The sequence below is a fragment of the Alosa pseudoharengus genome, unplaced genomic scaffold (assembly GCF_046254945.1).
Source record: "Alosa pseudoharengus isolate Yale_2024_CS ecotype anadromous, Long Island Sound unplaced genomic scaffold, YU_APseudo_1.1 YU_APseudo_1.1_scf_5, whole genome shotgun sequence".
In the NCBI taxonomy this organism is placed as follows: Eukaryota; Metazoa; Chordata; class Actinopteri; order Clupeiformes; family Clupeidae; genus Alosa; species Alosa pseudoharengus.
The window spans coordinates 43,468,898-43,480,765 of record NW_027468837.1 but is presented as its reverse complement, the minus strand read 5'-3'; positions in this window follow the sequence as shown (position 1 = coordinate 43,480,765).

Here is an 11,868-nt window from a genome sequence, read left to right as displayed (position 1 = left end):
GTCACAGCGAGACGGGGATGGCGGCATTGCGTCCGGAGCGTCAGAAAACATGGGGGTGCATGGGGGTGCCGCCAGTCTAACACCAACGCTGCACGACTTGTGGCAAAAAAACAACTTGCACTCTTAGAGTGAATACGCGCTATCTCGGGAGTCGTATGTGATGAAAAATGGAACAGACTGTCATTCTCCCATACTGCCACTAAGGGGCCAAGAGTGAAAACCCGCTAACTCGGGAGTCGTATGTGATGAACATGTCACGCTAGCTGCGGATTCACATACGATTCTGGCCCTAGCCAACCGCCTATCTCCGCGACGCAAGGTCACAGCGAGACGGGAGTGGCGCCATTGCGTCCGGAGCGTCAGAAAACATGGGGGTGCATGGGGGTGCCGCCAGTCTAACACCAACGCTGCACGACTTGTGGCCAAAAAACCAACTGCACCCCGGTGCACTTGTGGCTATTACCCCCTATCATAGTCAGGGACTGGTGCACGCTAGCTGCGGATTCACATACGATTCTGGCCCTAGCAACCGCCTATCTCCGCGACGCAAGGTCACAGCGAGACGGGGATGGCGGCATTGCGTCCGGAGCGTCAGAAAACATGGGGGTGCATGGGGGTGCCGCCAGTCTAACACCAACGCTGCACGACTTGTGGCCAAAAAACCAACTTGCACTCTTAGAGTGAATACGCGCTATCTCGGGAGTCGTATGTGATGAAAAATGGAACAGACTGTCATTCTCCCATACTGCCACTAAGGGGCCAAGAGTGAAAACCCGCTAACTCGGGAGTCGTATGTGATGAACATGTCACGCTAGCTGCGGATTCACATACGATTCTGGCCCTAGCCAACCGCCTATCTCCGCGACGCAAGGTCACAGCGAGACGGGAGTGGCGCCATTGCGTCCGGAGCGTCAGAAAACATGGGGGTGCATGGGGGTGCCGCCAGTCTAACACCAACGCTGCACGACTTGTGGCCAAAAAACCAACTGCACCCCGGTGCACTTGTGGCTATTACCCCCTATCATAGTCAGGGATAGTAGGAGTGAAAACACTGAGGCATAGCTGCCTGATTTCCACACGAGGGCGACACTAGTCACGCTAGGGAGGTGCTCACATGTGAATCCCGACCCCCCCCCGCATGTGGAAGCACGCTAACTGCGGATTCGTATATGATTCTGGCCCTAGCCAACCGCCTAGCTCCGCGACGCAAGGTCACAGCGAGACGGGGGTGGCGCCGTTGCGTCCGGAGCGTCAGAAAACATGGGGGTGCATGGGGGTGCCGCCAGTCTAACACCAACGCTGCACGACTTGTGGCCAAAAAACCAACTTGCACTCTTAGAGTGAATACGCGCTACCTCGGGAGTCGTATGTGATGAAAAATGGAACAGACTGTCATTCTCCCATACTGCCACTAAGGGGCCAAGAGTGAAAACCCGCTAACTCGGGAGTCGTATGTGATGAACATGTCACGCTAGCTGCGGATTCACATACGATTCTGGCCCTAGCCAACCGCCTATCTCCGCGACGCAAGGTCACAGCGAGACGGGAGTGGCGCCATTGCGTCCGGAGCGTCAGAAAACATGGGGGTGCATGGGGGTGCCGCCAGTCTAACACCAACGCTGCACGACTTGTGGCCAAAAAACCAACTGCACCCCGGTGCACTTGTGGCTATTACCCCCTATCATAGTCAGGGATAGTAGGAGTGAAAACACTGAGGCATAGCTGCCTGATTTCCACACGAGGGCGACACTAGTCACGCTAGGGAGGTGCTCACATGTGAATCCCGACCCCCCCCCCGCATGTGGAAGCACGCTAACTGCGGATTCGTATATGATTCTGGCCCTAGCCAACCGCCTAGCTCCGCGACGCAAGGTCACAGCGAGACGGGGGTGGCGCCGTTGCGTCCGGAGCGTCAGAAAACATGGGGGTGCATGGGGGTGCCGCCAGTCTAACACCAACGCTGCACGACTTGTGGCCAAAAAACCAACTTGCACTCTTAGAGTGAATACGCGCTATCTCGGGAGTCGTATGTGATGAAAAATGGAACAGACTGTCATTCTCCCATACTGCCACTAAGGGGCCAAGAGTGAAAACCCGCTAACTCGGGAGTCGTATGTGATGAACATGTCACGCTAGCTGCGGATTCACATACGATTCTGGCCCTAGCCAACCGCCTATCTCCGCGACGCAAGGTCACAGCGAGACGGGAGTGGCGCCATTGCGTCCGGAGCGTCAGAAAACATGGGGGTGCATGGGGGTGCCGCCAGTCTAACACCAACGCTGCACGACTTGTGGCCAAAAAACCAACTGCACCCCGGTGCACTTGTGGCTATTACCCCCTATCATAGTCAGGGACTGGTGCACGCTAGCTGCGGATTCACATACGATTCTGGCCCTAGCAACCGCCTATCTCCGCGACGCAAGGTCACAGCGAGACGGGGATGGCGGCATTGCGTCCGGAGCGTCAAAATTAATCTAGAATCTCACCCAATCCTGAGCGCCCCCCCCCCCCTCCCCTTAACTTAACCCAAATTAAACACGCTAATCAAACTAGCTAACACCCTCTATGCTAAGCCCGCAACACAAAGTGGCAAACACCCCCCCCCTCTGGGTACCACCCCCCCCACGGACAACCAGGCTTAAGCACCGATAAGTACTGGTGCACTGTGCCCCACTTAAGCTAACCTCGCAAGGGTTAAAGCCTTAAGCAGAGCCGAAAAAATCTCAAACCCATGGTATACCTGCGGGTTCGTATATGATTCCGGCCCTAGCAAACCTCCTAGCTCCGCGACGCAAGGTCACAGCGAGACGGGGATGGCGGCATTGCGTCCGGAGCGTCAAAATTAATCTAGAATCTCACCCAATCCTGAGCGCCCCCCCCCCCTCCCCCCCAAACACACACACATTAGCTTAAGCTAAGGCCTTGTGAGAGGCCTACTAGCTACTGTGATGGGTCGGGCCGGGAGAGGCCTGGGGATGAGTGCTTGTGCTCAGACGGGCTCAACTTGGGCCTAGGAGCAGGGAGAGACACAGAGAGCTGCGCTAGACCCCCCACAGCAGGCACAGCCACACACACGCACACACGCGCGCGCAGGTGATAGAGAGGGACAGAGAGAGGGGCCTGTTGCTCACACAGGCTGCAGCTGCTCACAGAGGCTCCAAAGACTCCTCTCTGTCCCCTGCGCGCGTGTGTGTGAGCCTGGGAGCATTACCCTGTATCCTACTCCTAAACTTAACCCAAATTAAACACGCTAATCAAACTAGCTAACACCCTCTATGCTAAGCCCGCAACAGCTTGACCTCTGGTTTGACCCCTGACGCTTGGAGAGGCACAGAGAGGCCTAGGAGACAGTGCATGTTCTCACACAGGCTGCTGCTGCTCACAGAGGCTCCAAAGACTCCTCTCTGTCCCCTGCGCGCGTGTGTGTGAGCCTGGGAGCATTACCCTGTATCCTACTCCTAAACTTAACCCAAATTAAACACGCTAATCAAACTAGCTAACACCCTCTATGCTAAGCCCGCAACACAAAGTGGCAAACACCCCCCCCCTCTGGGTACCACCCCCCCACGGACAACCAGGCTTAAGCACCGATAAGTACTGGTGCACTGTGCCCCACTTAAGCTAACCTCGCAAGGGTTAAAGCCTTAAGCAGAGCCGAAAAAATCTCAAACCCATGGTATACCTGCGGGTTCGTATATGATTCCGGCCCTAGCAAACCTCCAAGCGCTAACTCAAGAGCCGTATGTGATGAACATGTAACAGACTGTCATTCTCCCATACTGCCACTAAGGGGCCAAGAGTGAATACGCGCTATCTCGGGAGTCGTATGTGATGAAAAATGGAACAGACTGTCATTCTCCCATACTGCCACTAAGGGGCCAAGAGTGAAAACCCGCTAACTCGGGAGTCGTATGTGATGAACATGTCACGCTAGCTGCGGATTCACATACGATTCTGGCCCTAGCCAACCGCCTATCTCCGCGACGCAAGGTCACAGCGAGACGGGAGTGGCGCCATTGCGTCCGGAGCGTCAGAAAACATGGGGGTGCATGGGGGTGCCGCCAGTCTAACACCAACGCTGCACGACTTGTGGCCAAAAAACCAACTGCACCCCGGTGCACTTGTGGCTATTACCCCCTATCATAGTCAGGGATAGTAGGAGTGAAAACACTGAGGCATAGCTGCCTGATTTCCACACGAGGGCGACACTAGTCACGCTAGGGAGGTGCTCACATGTGAATCCCGACCCCCCCCCGCATGTGGAAGCACGCTAACTGCGGATTCGTATATGATTCTGGCCCTAGCCAACCGCCTAGCTCCGCGACGCAAGGTCACAGCGAGACGGGGGTGGCGCCGTTGCGTCCGGAGCGTCAGAAAACATGGGGGTGCATGGGGGTGCCGCCAGTCTAACACCAACGCTGCACGACTTGTGGCCAAAAAACCAACTTGCACTCTTAGAGTGAATACGCGCTACCTCGGGAGTCGTATGTGATGAAAAATGGAACAGACTGTCATTCTCCCATACTGCCACTAAGGGGCCAAGAGTGAAAACCCGCTAACTCGGGAGTCGTATGTGATGAACATGTCACGCTAGCTGCGGATTCACATACGATTCTGGCCCTAGCCAACCGCCTATCTCCGCGACGCAAGGTCACAGCGAGACGGGAGTGGCGCCATTGCGTCCGGAGCGTCAGAAAACATGGGGGTGCATGGGGGTGCCGCCAGTCTAACACCAACGCTGCACGACTTGTGGCCAAAAAACCAACTGCACCCCGGTGCACTTGTGGCTATTACCCCCTATCATAGTCAGGGATAGTAGGAGTGAAAACACTGAGGCATAGCTGCCTGATTTCCACACGAGGGCGACACTAGTCACGCTAGGGAGGTGCTCACATGTGAATCCCGACCCCCCCCCCGCATGTGGAAGCACGCTAACTGCGGATTCGTATATGATTCTGGCCCTAGCCAACCGCCTAGCTCCGCGACGCAAGGTCACAGCGAGACGGGGGTGGCGCCGTTGCGTCCGGAGCGTCAGAAAACATGGGGGTGCATGGGGGTGCCGCCAGTCTAACACCAACGCTGCACGACTTGTGGCCAAAAAACCAACTTGCACTCTTAGAGTGAATACGCGCTATCTCGGGAGTCGTATGTGATGAAAAATGGAACAGACTGTCATTCTCCCATACTGCCACTAAGGGGCCAAGAGTGAAAACCCGCTAACTCGGGAGTCGTATGTGATGAACATGTCACGCTAGCTGCGGATTCACATACGATTCTGGCCCTAGCAACCGCCTATCTCCGCGACGCAAGGTCACAGCGAGACGGGGATGGCGGCATTGCGTCCGGAGCGTCAAAATTAATCTAGAATCTCACCCAATCCTGAGCGCCCCCCCCCCCTCCCCCCCAAACACACACACATTAGCTTAAGCTAAGGCCTTGTGAGAGGCCTACTAGCTACTGTGATGGGACGGGCCGGGAGAGGCCTGGGGATGAGTGCTTGTGCTCAGACGGGCTCAACTTGGGCCTAGGAGCAGGGAGAGACACAGAGAGCTGCGCTAGACCCCCCACAGCAGGCACAGCCACACACACGCACACACGCGCGCGCAGGTGATAGAGAGGGACAGAGAGAGGGGCCTGTTGCTCACACAGGCTGCAGCTGCTCACAGAGGCTCCAAAGACTCCTCTCTGTCCCCTGCGCGCGTGTGTGTGAGCCTGGGAGCATTACCCTGTATCCTACTCCTAAACTTAACCCAAATTAAACACACTAATCAAACTAGCTAACACCCTCTATGCTAAGCCCGCAACAGCTTGACCTCTGGTTTGACCCCTGACGCTTGGAGAGGCACAGAGAGGCCTAGGAGACAGTGCATGTTCTCACACAGGCTGCTGCTGCTCACAGAGGCTCCAAAGACTCCTCTCTGTCCCCTGCGCGCGTGTGTGTGAGCCTGGGAGCATTACCCTGTATCCTACTCCTAAACTTAACCCAAATTAAACACGCTAATCAAACTAGCTAACACCCTCTATGCTAAGCCCGCAACACAAAGTGGCAAACACCCCCCCCCTCTGGGTACCACCCCCCCACGGACAACCAGGCTTAAGCACCGATAACTTAGACTGAGGCCTTGTGAGAGGCCTACTAGCTACTGCTGACCTCTGACTTGACCCCTGATGCTTGGAGAGGCTTGGGGAAGAGTGCTTGTGCTCACACAGCCTGCAGCTACTCACAGAGGCCCCAACTTAGGCCGAGGCCTTGTCAGAGGTCTACTAGCTACAGCTTGACCTCTGGTTTGACCCCTGACGCTTGGAGAGGCACAGAGAGGCCTAGGAGACAGTGCATGTTCTCACACAGGCCGCAGCTGCTCACAGAGGCTCCAAAGACTCCTCTCTGTCCCCTGCGCGCGTGTGTGTGAGCCTGGGAGCATTACCCTGTATCCTACTCCTAAACTTAACCCAAATTAAACACGCTAATCAAACTAGCTAACACCCTCTATGCTAAGCCCGCAACACAAAGTGGCAAACACCCCCCCCCTCTGGGTACCACCCCCCCACGGACAACCAGGCTTAAGCACCGATAAGTACTGGTGCACTGTGCCCCACTTAAGCTAACCTCGCAAGGGTTAAAGCCTTAAGCAGAGCCGAAAAAATCTCAAACCCATGGTATACCTGCGGGTTCGTATATGATTCCGGCCCTAGCAAACCTCCAAGCGCTAACTCAAGAGCCGTATGTGATGAACATGTAACAGACTGTCATTCTCCCATACTGCCACTAAGGGGCCAAGAGTGAATACGCGCTATCTCGGGAGTCGTATGTGATGAAAAATGGAACAGACTGTCATTCTCCCATACTGCCACTAAGGGGCCAAGAGTGAAAACCCGCTAACTCGGGAGTCGTATGTGATGAACATGTCACGCTAGCTGCGGATTCACATACGATTCTGGCCCTAGCCAACCGCCTATCTCCGCGACGCAAGGTCACAGCGAGACGGGAGTGGCGCCATTGCGTCCGGAGCGTCAGAAAACATGGGGGTGCATGGGGGTGCCGCCAGTCTAACACCAACGCTGCACGACTTGTGGCCAAAAAACCAACTGCACCCCGGTGCACTTGTGGCTATTACCCCCTATCATAGTCAGGGATAGTAGGAGTGAAAACACTGAGGCATAGCTGCCTGATTTCCACACGAGGGCGACACTAGTCACGCTAGGGAGGTGCTCACATGTGAATCCCGACCCCCCCCCGCATGTGGAAGCACGCTAACTGCGGATTCGTATATGATTCTGGCCCTAGCCAACCGCCTAGCTCCGCGACGCAAGGTCACAGCGAGACGGGGGTGGCGCCGTTGCGTCCGGAGCGTCAGAAAACATGGGGGTGCATGGGGGTGCCGCCAGTCTAACACCAACGCTGCACGACTTGTGGCCAAAAAACCAACTTGCACTCTTAGAGTGAATACGCGCTACCTCGGGAGTCGTATGTGATGAAAAATGGAACAGACTGTCATTCTCCCATACTGCCACTAAGGGGCCAAGAGTGAAAACCCGCTAACTCGGGAGTCGTATGTGATGAACATGTCACGCTAGCTGCGGATTCACATACGATTCTGGCCCTAGCCAACCGCCTATCTCCGCGACGCAAGGTCACAGCGAGACGGGAGTGGCGCCATTGCGTCCGGAGCGTCAGAAAACATGGGGGTGCATGGGGGTGCCGCCAGTCTAACACCAACGCTGCACGACTTGTGGCCAAAAAACCAACTGCACCCCGGTGCACTTGTGGCTATTACCCCCTATCATAGTCAGGGACTGGTGCACGCTAGCTGCGGATTCACATACGATTCTGGCCCTAGCAACCGCCTATCTCCGCGACGCAAGGTCACAGCGAGACGGGGATGGCGGCATTGCGTCCGGAGCATCAGAAAACATGGGGGTGCATGGGGGTGCCGCCAGTCTAACACCAACGCTGCACGACTTGTGGCCAAAAAAACAACTTGCACTCTTAGAGTGAATACGCGCTATCTCGGGAGTCGTATGTGATGAACATGTCACGCTAGCTGCGGATTCACATACGATTCTGGCCCTAGCCAACCGCCTATCTCCGCGACGCAAGGTCACAGCGAGACGGGGATGGCGGCATTGCGTCCGGAGCGTCAGAAAACATGGGGGTGCATGGGGGTGCCGCCAGTCTAACACCAACGCTGCACGACTTGTGGCAAAAAAACAACTTGCACTCTTAGAGTGAATACGCGCTATCTCGGGAGTCGTATGTGATGAAAAATGGAACAGACTGTCATTCTCCCATACTGCCACTAAGGGGCCAAGAGTGAAAACCCGCTAACTCGGGAGTCGTATGTGATGAACATGTCACGCTAGCTGCGGATTCACATACGATTCTGGCCCTAGCCAACCGCCTATCTCCGCGACGCAAGGTCACAGCGAGACGGGAGTGGCGCCATTGCGTCCGGAGCGTCAGAAAACATGGGGGTGCATGGGGGTGCCGCCAGTCTAACACCAACGCTGCACGACTTGTGGCCAAAAAACCAACTGCACCCCGGTGCACTTGTGGCTATTACCCCCTATCATAGTCAGGGACTGGTGCACGCTAGCTGCGGATTCACATACGATTCTGGCCCTAGCAACCGCCTATCTCCGCGACGCAAGGTCACAGCGAGACGGGGATGGCGGCATTGCGTCCGGAGCGTCAGAAAACATGGGGGTGCATGGGGGTGCCGCCAGTCTAACACCAACGCTGCACGACTTGTGGCCAAAAAACCAACTTGCACTCTTAGAGTGAATACGCGCTATCTCGGGAGTCGTATGTGATGAAAAATGGAACAGACTGTCATTCTCCCATACTGCCACTAAGGGGCCAAGAGTGAAAACCCGCTAACTCGGGAGTCGTATGTGATGAACATGTCACGCTAGCTGCGGATTCACATACGATTCTGGCCCTAGCCAACCGCCTATCTCCGCGACGCAAGGTCACAGCGAGACGGGAGTGGCGCCATTGCGTCCGGAGCGTCAGAAAACATGGGGGTGCATGGGGGTGCCGCCAGTCTAACACCAACGCTGCACGACTTGTGGCAAAAAAACAACTTGCACTCTTAGAGTGAATACGCGCTATCTCGGGAGTCGTATGTGATGAAAAATGGAACAGACTGTCATTCTCCCATACTGCCACTAAGGGGCCAAGAGTGAAAACCCGCTAACTCGGGAGTCGTATGTGATGAACATGTCACGCTAGCTGCGGATTCACATACGATTCTGGCCCTAGCCAACCGCCTATCTCCGCGACGCAAGGTCACAGCGAGACGGGAGTGGCGCCATTGCGTCCGGAGCGTCAGAAAACATGGGGGTGCATGGGGGTGCCGCCAGTCTAACACCAACGCTGCACGACTTGTGGCCAAAAAACCAACTGCACCCCGGTGCACTTGTGGCTATTACCCCCTATCATAGTCAGGGACTGGTGCACGCTAGCTGCGGATTCACATACGATTCTGGCCCTAGCAACCGCCTATCTCCGCGACGCAAGGTCACAGCGAGACGGGGATGGCGGCATTGCGTCCGGAGCGTCAGAAAACATGGGGGTGCATGGGGGTGCCGCCAGTCTAACACCAACGCTGCACGACTTGTGGCCAAAAAACCAACTTGCACTCTTAGAGTGAATACGCGCTATCTCGGGAGTCGTATGTGATGAAAAATGGAACAGACTGTCATTCTCCCATACTGCCACTAAGGGGCCAAGAGTGAAAACCCGCTAACTCGGGAGTCGTATGTGATGAACATGTCACGCTAGCTGCGGATTCACATACGATTCTGGCCCTAGCCAACCGCCTATCTCCGCGACGCAAGGTCACAGCGAGACGGGAGTGGCGCCATTGCGTCCGGAGCGTCAGAAAACATGGGGGTGCATGGGGGTGCCGCCAGTCTAACACCAACGCTGCACGACTTGTGGCAAAAAAACAACTTGCACTCTTAGAGTGAATACGCGCTATCTCGGGAGTCGTATGTGATGAAAAATGGAACAGACTGTCATTCTCCCATACTGCCACTAAGGGGCCAAGAGTGAAAACCCGCTAACTCGGGAGTCGTATGTGATGAACATGTCACGCTAGCTGCGGATTCACATACGATTCTGGCCCTAGCCAACCGCCTATCTCCGCGACGCAAGGTCACAGCGAGACGGGAGTGGCGCCATTGCGTCCGGAGCGTCAGAAAACATGGGGGTGCATGGGGGTGCCGCCAGTCTAACACCAACGCTGCACGACTTGTGGCCAAAAAACCAACTGCACCCCGGTGCACTTGTGGCTATTACCCCCTATCATAGTCAGGGACTGGTGCACGCTAGCTGCGGATTCACATACGATTCTGGCCCTAGCAACCGCCTATCTCCGCGACGCAAGGTCACAGCGAGACGGGGATGGCGGCATTGCGTCCGGAGCATCAGAAAACATGGGGGTGCATGGGGGTGCCGCCAGTCTAACACCAACGCTGCACGACTTGTGGCCAAAAAAACAACTTGCACTCTTAGAGTGAATACGCGCTATCTCGGGAGTCGTATGTGATGAACATGTCACGCTAGCTGCGGATTCACATACGATTCTGGCCCTAGCCAACCGCCTATCTCCGCGACGCAAGGTCACAGCGAGACGGGGATGGCGGCATTGCGTCCGGAGCGTCAGAAAACATGGGGGTGCATGGGGGTGCCGCCAGTCTAACACCAACGCTGCACGACTTGTGGCAAAAAAACAACTTGCACTCTTAGAGTGAATACGCGCTATCTCGGGAGTCGTATGTGATGAAAAATGGAACAGACTGTCATTCTCCCATACTGCCACTAAGGGGCCAAGAGTGAAAACCCGCTAACTCGGGAGTCGTATGTGATGAACATGTCACGCTAGCTGCGGATTCACATACGATTCTGGCCCTAGCCAACCGCCTATCTCCGCGACGCAAGGTCACAGCGAGACGGGAGTGGCGCCATTGCGTCCGGAGCGTCAGAAAACATGGGGGTGCATGGGGGTGCCGCCAGTCTAACACCAACGCTGCACGACTTGTGGCCAAAAAACCAACTGCACCCCGGTGCACTTGTGGCTATTACCCCCTATCATAGTCAGGGACTGGTGCACGCTAGCTGCGGATTCACATACGATTCTGGCCCTAGCAACCGCCTATCTCCGCGACGCAAGGTCACAGCGAGACGGGGATGGCGGCATTGCGTCCGGAGCGTCAGAAAACATGGGGGTGCATGGGGGTGCCGCCAGTCTAACACCAACGCTGCACGACTTGTGGCCAAAAAACCAACTTGCACTCTTAGAGTGAATACGCGCTATCTCGGGAGTCGTATGTGATGAAAAATGGAACAGACTGTCATTCTCCCATACTGCCACTAAGGGGCCAAGAGTGAAAACCCGCTAACTCGGGAGTCGTATGTGATGAACATGTCACGCTAGCTGCGGATTCACATACGATTCTGGCCCTAGCCAACCGCCTATCTCCGCGACGCAAGGTCACAGCGAGACGGGAGTGGCGCCATTGCGTCCGGAGCGTCAGAAAACATGGGGGTGCATGGGGGTGCCGCCAGTCTAACACCAACGCTGCACGACTTGTGGCCAAAAAACCAACTGCACCCCGGTGCACTTGTGGCTATTACCCCCTATCATAGTCAGGGATAGTAGGAGTGAAAACACTGAGGCATAGCTGCCTGATTTCCACACGAGGGCGACACTAGTCACGCTAGGGAGGTGCTCACATGTGAATCCCGACCCCCCCCCGCATGTGGAAGCACGCTAACTGCGGATTCGTATATGATTCTGGCCCTAGCCAACCGCCTAGCTCCGCGACGCAAGGTCACAGCGAGACGGGGGTGGCGCCGTTGC